Below are 7,132 nucleotides of genomic sequence, written 5' to 3'. Positions count from 1 at the left end.
AATGGTACAGGATACCTGATGAATTAATGCACAGTCATGTACACATCAATTTCTAGCAGGCATGCCCACACAACAAACACACACATCCGATACACACACTTAAGCAACAGCCACTAATGGACTTTTGGATAGGCAGAAATCAATGCTCCCACTCACAGGGTTCAGTCTGTGGTCACGTTACTTTGAATGACCTCTGAGCTGCTCTTTCATCCTCATGCTGACTCCAGAAACACACAAAAGATGGTTACTTCTTTGAATCATGAGCATTTTAAATTTTCTTTGTTTTTGTTTTTTTTTATAAAAGGGTTCAATCAGATGTTAAACAGAGAGAAACACATTTTATTTATTTGATGTAACTACAGAATTTTCTATTAAAAAAAAAAAACTGCAAGGACTTTCTAAGTGATCTTAAAAAAGTCTCACATCCAGATACACTCACTGGCCACTTTATTAGGCACACTTTTCTAGTACTGGGTTGGACCCCTTTTGCCTTCAAAACTACCTTAATCCTTTGTGGCATAGATCCAACAAGGTACTTGAAACATTCCTCAGAGAGTTTGGTCCATATTGACATGATAGCATCACGCAGTTGCTGCAGATTTGTCCATGATCCATGATCCACATCCATGATGAAAATCTCCCGTTCCACCACATCCCAAAGGTGCTCTACTGGATTGAGATCTGGTGAATGTGGAGGCCATTTGAGGACAGTGAGCTCACTGTCATGTTCAAGAAACCAGTCTGAGATGATCGGAGCTTTATGACATTGCACGATTTCCTGCTGGAAGTAGCCATCAGAAGATGGGTACACTGTGCTCATAAAGGGATGGACATGGTCAGCAACAATACTCAGGTAGGCTGTGGACTTTAAACCATGCTCAGTTGGTACTAAGGGGCCCAAAGTGAGCCAAGAAAATATCCCCCACACCATTACACCACCACCGTCAGCCTGAACCGTCAATACAAGGCAGGATGGATCCATGCTTTCATGTTTTTTATGCCAAAATCTGACCCTACCATCTGAATGTGGCAGCAGAAATCCAGACTCATCAGACCAGGCAAAGTTTTTCCAATCTTCAATTGTCCAATTCTGGTGAGCCTGTGCCAATTTTAGCCTCAGTTTCCTGATCTTAGCTGACAGGAGGGTCACCCGGTGTGGTCTTCTGCTGCTGTAGCCCATCTGCCTCAAGGTTCGTTGTGTTGTGTGTTTAGAGATGCTCTTCTGCAGACCCGGGCTGTAATGAGTGGTTATTTGAGTTACTGTTGCCTTTCTATCAGCCCAAACCAGTCAGACAATTCTCCTCTGACCTCTGGCATCAACAAGACATTTTTGCCCACAGAACTCCCACTCACTGGATATTGTCTCTTTTTCAGACCATTCTCTGTAAACCCTAGAGATGGTTGTGCGTAAAAATCCCAGTAGATCAGCAGTTTTTGAAATATTCAGACCAGCACATCTGGCACCAACAACCATGCCACGTTCAAAGTCACTTAAATCACCTTTATTTCCCATTCTGATGCTCGGTTTGAACTGCAAAAGATTGTCTTGACCATGTCTACATGCTTTAACACATTGAGTTGCTGCCATGTGATTGGCTGATAAGAAATTTGCGTAGGGCAGGTGTGCCTAATAAAGTAGCCTATGACTGATTGTAATCCACTGACAAAAAGAAAAACGACAGAAGAGCAGAAAAAAGACACAGGCTAAGCTGTTTGTGATAATGTTCATTCTAACCCACATTCAGCAATTATATAGGTCTGTTTAAACTTGAAAAAACTATCAAAGGTATCCTTTGATATCCTGGTTTGTCAGCATATAGTCTCCCTAACTTAGACTAAAAGTCTCTAAACAATATCAATTGTTATAGCAGGCAAAGTGTAGCAATGAGAAGTGAGTTGACCAAGTATGAAGCAATATCTGTCATTTTTATGAAGGTCTTTGAAATTCATGCCCTTACAACAATAGATGATGGTGCTCATGGGAGTCTTTTTCCTGGAAAAACCAAGGGGGAACATCCGGCCAGTAAAAATGAAGCCTATGCGGAAGTGCTCAAAGTTGCTGGGTTGAGGCCGGCTCCAGAAAGACCGGAAGTCACACACACACAGCCCCCCCCAAAAAATGACTTTTTTTTTTTTTTAAAATAAAAATAAAAATAAAAGAAGCCTGGGGATTTTTTACTTTTTCTTTAGCAAGCGGATGTGATATATCAACTTTCTCTTGAATTTCCCATGAAGCAATGATAGATCTTCTTGTGGCTTCCTCTCATGTCACTTGACTACGCACTTGAGGTCTCTCTGAAACTTATGGTCTCTCAGTGCATGGGGTAATGTATGTAGGATTCTTCAGTAAGTGATTCTTTTTTCTAACTCAGCAGTTTAGGATCGTTTGATTGTCCAATTAGAGACACAGCTCAGGTCACGAGACTGACGGGCCCCTTGTAGCTGTTCGAAAGGGAACTCACAGCTGGCGTTATATCAAATGTGGCTACGTCCACAGATAGGCTTCATTTCACAGTATCAGGAACAGACGAATGACACTGCGGGGACTACGTCCATGTTTTATACAGTCTATGGAAAAAACACAACATATGATGCTGAATACGTCTATTTGATACCATTTTCTGAGACATTAAAACAGTTGAAAGGGCTGGATTGCCATGCATGACCAATTTAATTTCTTATGGTTAATGCCAGAATAATGGTCTTCATACTTACTAAACCAGAGGTATTCCTCATTTCAGCCCCAACAAAATGATAATGTTTTTTTGTTCAATATTCCCAGGGAGAAGGTGGTCTTGCAAAAAACATGAATCGTTGCTGTTAAACAAAACAATAGATTTATTCATCTGGTCTTTTCAGCTATAGATTGTTGAAAGGCCACCACACTTTTTTCAGCTCTTGCACAATTGTAACTGTTGCAGAAGGACACTCTCTCATTACTGTAGGGTCCTAAGTTACCCAACTTACAAAAACGTTTCTAAACCATCAAATCCTATCAGCTGCATAGGAACAATTAGTCTGAATGATTAATACCAGTGGCATTACATGCTCTGCATTGAGCATGACGTACTACAGCCCCTGATGCCAGACTAGATCTTAGAAACAGATAAAACAGCAACATTGAAATAAGCTCCAAACAATGAACTACTGCTGACGAGGGCTTCTCAAAGACCATCCAAAAATGACCTTATATGTCAGACTGTTTGTTCTACTGCTCACTTTATTAATGTGTTTGTGTCCCAGTCCTTGCATGTGTGTGCGTGTGTGTACTGAACCCAGAGTAACAAGCATTCTGGCTTGAAGAGGTATTTCCATCGTCTGGTTGTGAACGTGCAAGAGCAGAGGGATTTACAGGAATTGGAGGAGCGGTAAATCAACAACAGCTCTGCTACAATTGATGCCCTGACCTGCTGCCAAAGCAGTGATAAAGGTGTGTTTGTGTCAATAAGTGAGGGTTTGTGTATGAGCTGTGCACCCACATCATCTCTAACGGTCCTTCACTACCTGTGGGAGGATAGTATCTGAAGGTGCACAATGACACAGAAAGGCCCAGCTGTTGTGATTAATGGAAGAACAAATCAGTAAGGTTTTATTTCAAACAAAAGGGAAAAAATGTCTTAAACATCTCAAGAAGCTCTACCTTTCACCTCTTCAATGAATTCAGTCACAGAGCTCAGCAGCGGTAACTGTATGTCTGCGTTGATAACAGGAAGTTCAGTAAACCACACATATGCAGGCTAGTTTTCCTGTACATGACATAAACTTTTGATGTCACTACAGCTTCCTTGTTATAGCAGTTGATGCATGCTTGCAGGTGAATTTTTCTACCCTTATGTTAATCAAAGGTGTACTCTAGTATCAATGGCATCATGACTTTAATATCCAACTAAAGCAAGCAAATACATCATATTTTCTGAGCATCAGCACTGAGGAACTCAAATATATTCTCATCACAGTTTGAAAACATGAATAACAACTCAAAGCTAACAAAAAAAAAAAACTATTAGGGAGAAAAGACTTTAAACATCCCAAGAGTGAAATTAACTGAAGTTAACTTACCAGAAGGAACTTGTTTTGAAAACTGCTGGAAGGATTCCAATATAAACTGTTTTTCTTTGTGTACTTAGATTCTGTCATCATGATTTATACTCAAAACATCTCAACTACACCACTTCTGCGCCCAGTCATGTTAAGGCTTGTCCCAAGAGATATTACAGATATTAAAGTTTCCAGAATTTCCTAATATTTTTGTCCCTGTCTTGTCGCCTGGAGGTTGGGCTAACTGCTTTAAAATACATTAACCACTGCCAATTTGTAAAGCTTATGTTGTGTTTTGTATAGAAAGAGAAATCTCAGTCGTGATTTCCTGTGCAGACCAGAAAGTGGTTGACAGTTATAAAAGACACTGAACAAGAATACATCAGGCGTGAATATGAGTATGAGCAGTTTTATGCGTCATTGCTCACTTGAATGTGCACAGTTGTTTCTTTGAGAGTATATTGTGTGTGTATCTTTATGTCTGTGTGTTTACATATCGATTCTGTCTGTGTGTCAGGATGAACACTGTCTCCAATTGATCTACTCCTCCTTTTTCTCCTGTGTAAAAACTTTGTGACTGATAGTTGACCCCAAAGTGCTCCTATTGTAATCTCCTAAGCTGATATCTGAGCCAGAACAAACTGCATAAGCCATCATTTTGTAATTTTGCAAAACATAGCTCTGTCATAGTAGATTACATAAAATGAATTGCTTGTTCGTTTAAGTTTTTAGGCAGTTTCATTCAACAAACATGTTAAATCCCTGAGGCAGGTCATTATTTAAGTTTAACTCCAGATTCTGAAAAGAATAGATGGAAAATTATGATTATCTGAAATGACAGACTGTCACCAACACTACTCTTACAACTCAGCATGTTCATTTGATTAGCATTGAGATGTTATGTGTTTACCCAGTTAATCCTAATGACCGCTGATAAAGAAAACAGACAACACTGTGGCTCTGTTTAACAATCGCGTACAGTGATAATAGCCATCACTGAAAGCTGATCAAGTCAGAATGGCTAGTATTGAATATCGATCATTTATGATCAAGGTCAACACTGCAATCATGGAGAGCTGCTTTGATTGAATCTCAATATGAAAGCTTTAGCCTCAGACTAATCCAGACAGAGTGGAGACTCCTCAGATAACGACCTGCTTTGACAGACGCAGAAAGATTGAGCTGATATGAGTATTTGTTACAAAATGTAAGTATCATGTAAAACTTCTCCAAATGTAGAGATAGTCCTGTTCTTATTAAGTCTTCATAACTGACAAGAAGAAGTCCCTGAAACACTTAAACCTTTCTCAGACAAATACAGTGACATACACAGAAAAAAATAAAATAATATATAACAATAGATAAAAAATGAAAATAAGATACTTTTGAAAATTCTGTGAATTTTGTGAATAATTTCAAATGAAAAAAACAAACAAACTTGGATTTATTTTTCTTACACAATATGTTAACAGCCAAGGTCGTTACTCCCTCGTTTGTGTAGTATTAAATGAGACGATCAATAATGCTCTCATGTCTGTATTTAAAGGATGATGGTCCATTTAACAGCTAGTTAGCAGGAATTAGCTGAAAGAGATTTTTCTTTAAAGTTTAATCTGTTCAAAAGCCAAAGACTTAAAAACAACAAAACCAAACTCAGAGGTGCATGTAGAGAGACCTTGTTTCATAAAGGCATTGTGAAGCTTATTTTTGTCTTCTGACTTAGCTATGACAAACAGCCTTTTGTGCCAGCTTTATATTAAGTGTACAGTCACTAGTGTGGTATTAATCCATTTTTGGATGCAGGCAAAGTTCATAATTATTATATCAGACTAAATCTTAAGTAAAAGCAATAAATAACCATAAAATGCCTCAAGAAGTAAGAATTTAAAGTTAAAATGCTAAGCAATCACTGTGGTCTTAATGAAATAATTTAACTGACACTGTATTAAATCAAAGTGGACCTCACATACACATAATAATTTATTTTCGTTTAACCAGTAACGCAAAGCCCAAAGTGGGACCACAGGATGCATGCATAGTTGCAGAAAAAGTAGGCCACTGTAGATACTAGACAGGTCTGCATATTGTAAAAGCAATAAAATGGACATCTACACATAAAGGCATTTATCTTTATATCAAGCCACCCCAGTCAGTGGTCAATGAGACACTACTTTGACATGGCATAAGTCTGAAATGGTGCCAGACCGAAGGACAGGGACCTGAAGCAGGTCAAGTTAATGTGTCACAAACTTTGGCTTTCAGGCACCATTGTGAAATCTTAGTGTGAGTATGTGCAAACCGTGCTGTCCAGGCAGAGGGGGAGGGTTTATTGTCACAGAGGCTTGTCTCGGTGATTGATCCCAAGGTATAAAACTGCTGCCGATGGTGGCCACTCAGTATGACAACACTTCTTCAGGACTGAGCCTCCAAACCATCTTCTCACTCCTACTTCTAGCAGTTTACCTTTAACACCTTCCTCCTCATCCGCCATGGGAGTTGCATACAGCGTTGGAGAGTAAGTGAAAATGTTAATTTTAACATTTAAGGACAAAGTTGTTCTGATTTTGAAGAGTTTTGTTTGATTACTTTTTAATCTACCAGGAGCAATATAATTTGTCCTAAAACCTGCATATCCCACTTTAATACAAGACTCCTGAATCAGGAATACTTGATGTTTTTGTGCAAAAGTAGCATTGTGAGATTATTTTGACATTTAAGGGTAGAAAGAGAAGTTGTTGCATTGCAGCCTGAAGGGCCCAAGGAGTTTCAGATTGTGTGCAAATGTGTGAGTGCATGCATAATGGGGGAGAAGGAGAAGGAAAGATAAAGGGGGGGAGGGTGAAACGGGGGTGGAGAAGCTTCTTGATTGAGGTTAAATAACCCACTATAAGTTTGTGTAAACTTCCAGGATCTCAGCCTCAGCTTCCTGCCAGTGGTTCAGTTTAGAGCAGCCTGCAGCGCTGAGTAAATAACTCCCAGAAAGGAGTTCCGGATTTTCCACACGTGTCCTCAGAAACCCTCAGTATGAGTGATACATTAAACATTTACAGCACGCTTCCTTTTCTGGCTGGTTGTAAAGCCATACATGTTTCAA

This window comes from Halichoeres trimaculatus, unplaced genomic scaffold, assembly GCF_033239565.1.
Source record: "Halichoeres trimaculatus isolate MK-OKI-2021-1 unplaced genomic scaffold, fHalTri1.1 fHalTri1_scaffold_12, whole genome shotgun sequence".
NCBI lineage: Eukaryota > Metazoa > Chordata > Actinopteri > Labriformes > Labridae > Halichoeres > Halichoeres trimaculatus.
The sequence above is the reverse complement of the archived record's forward strand: the minus strand, read 5'-3'. Positions refer to the sequence as shown.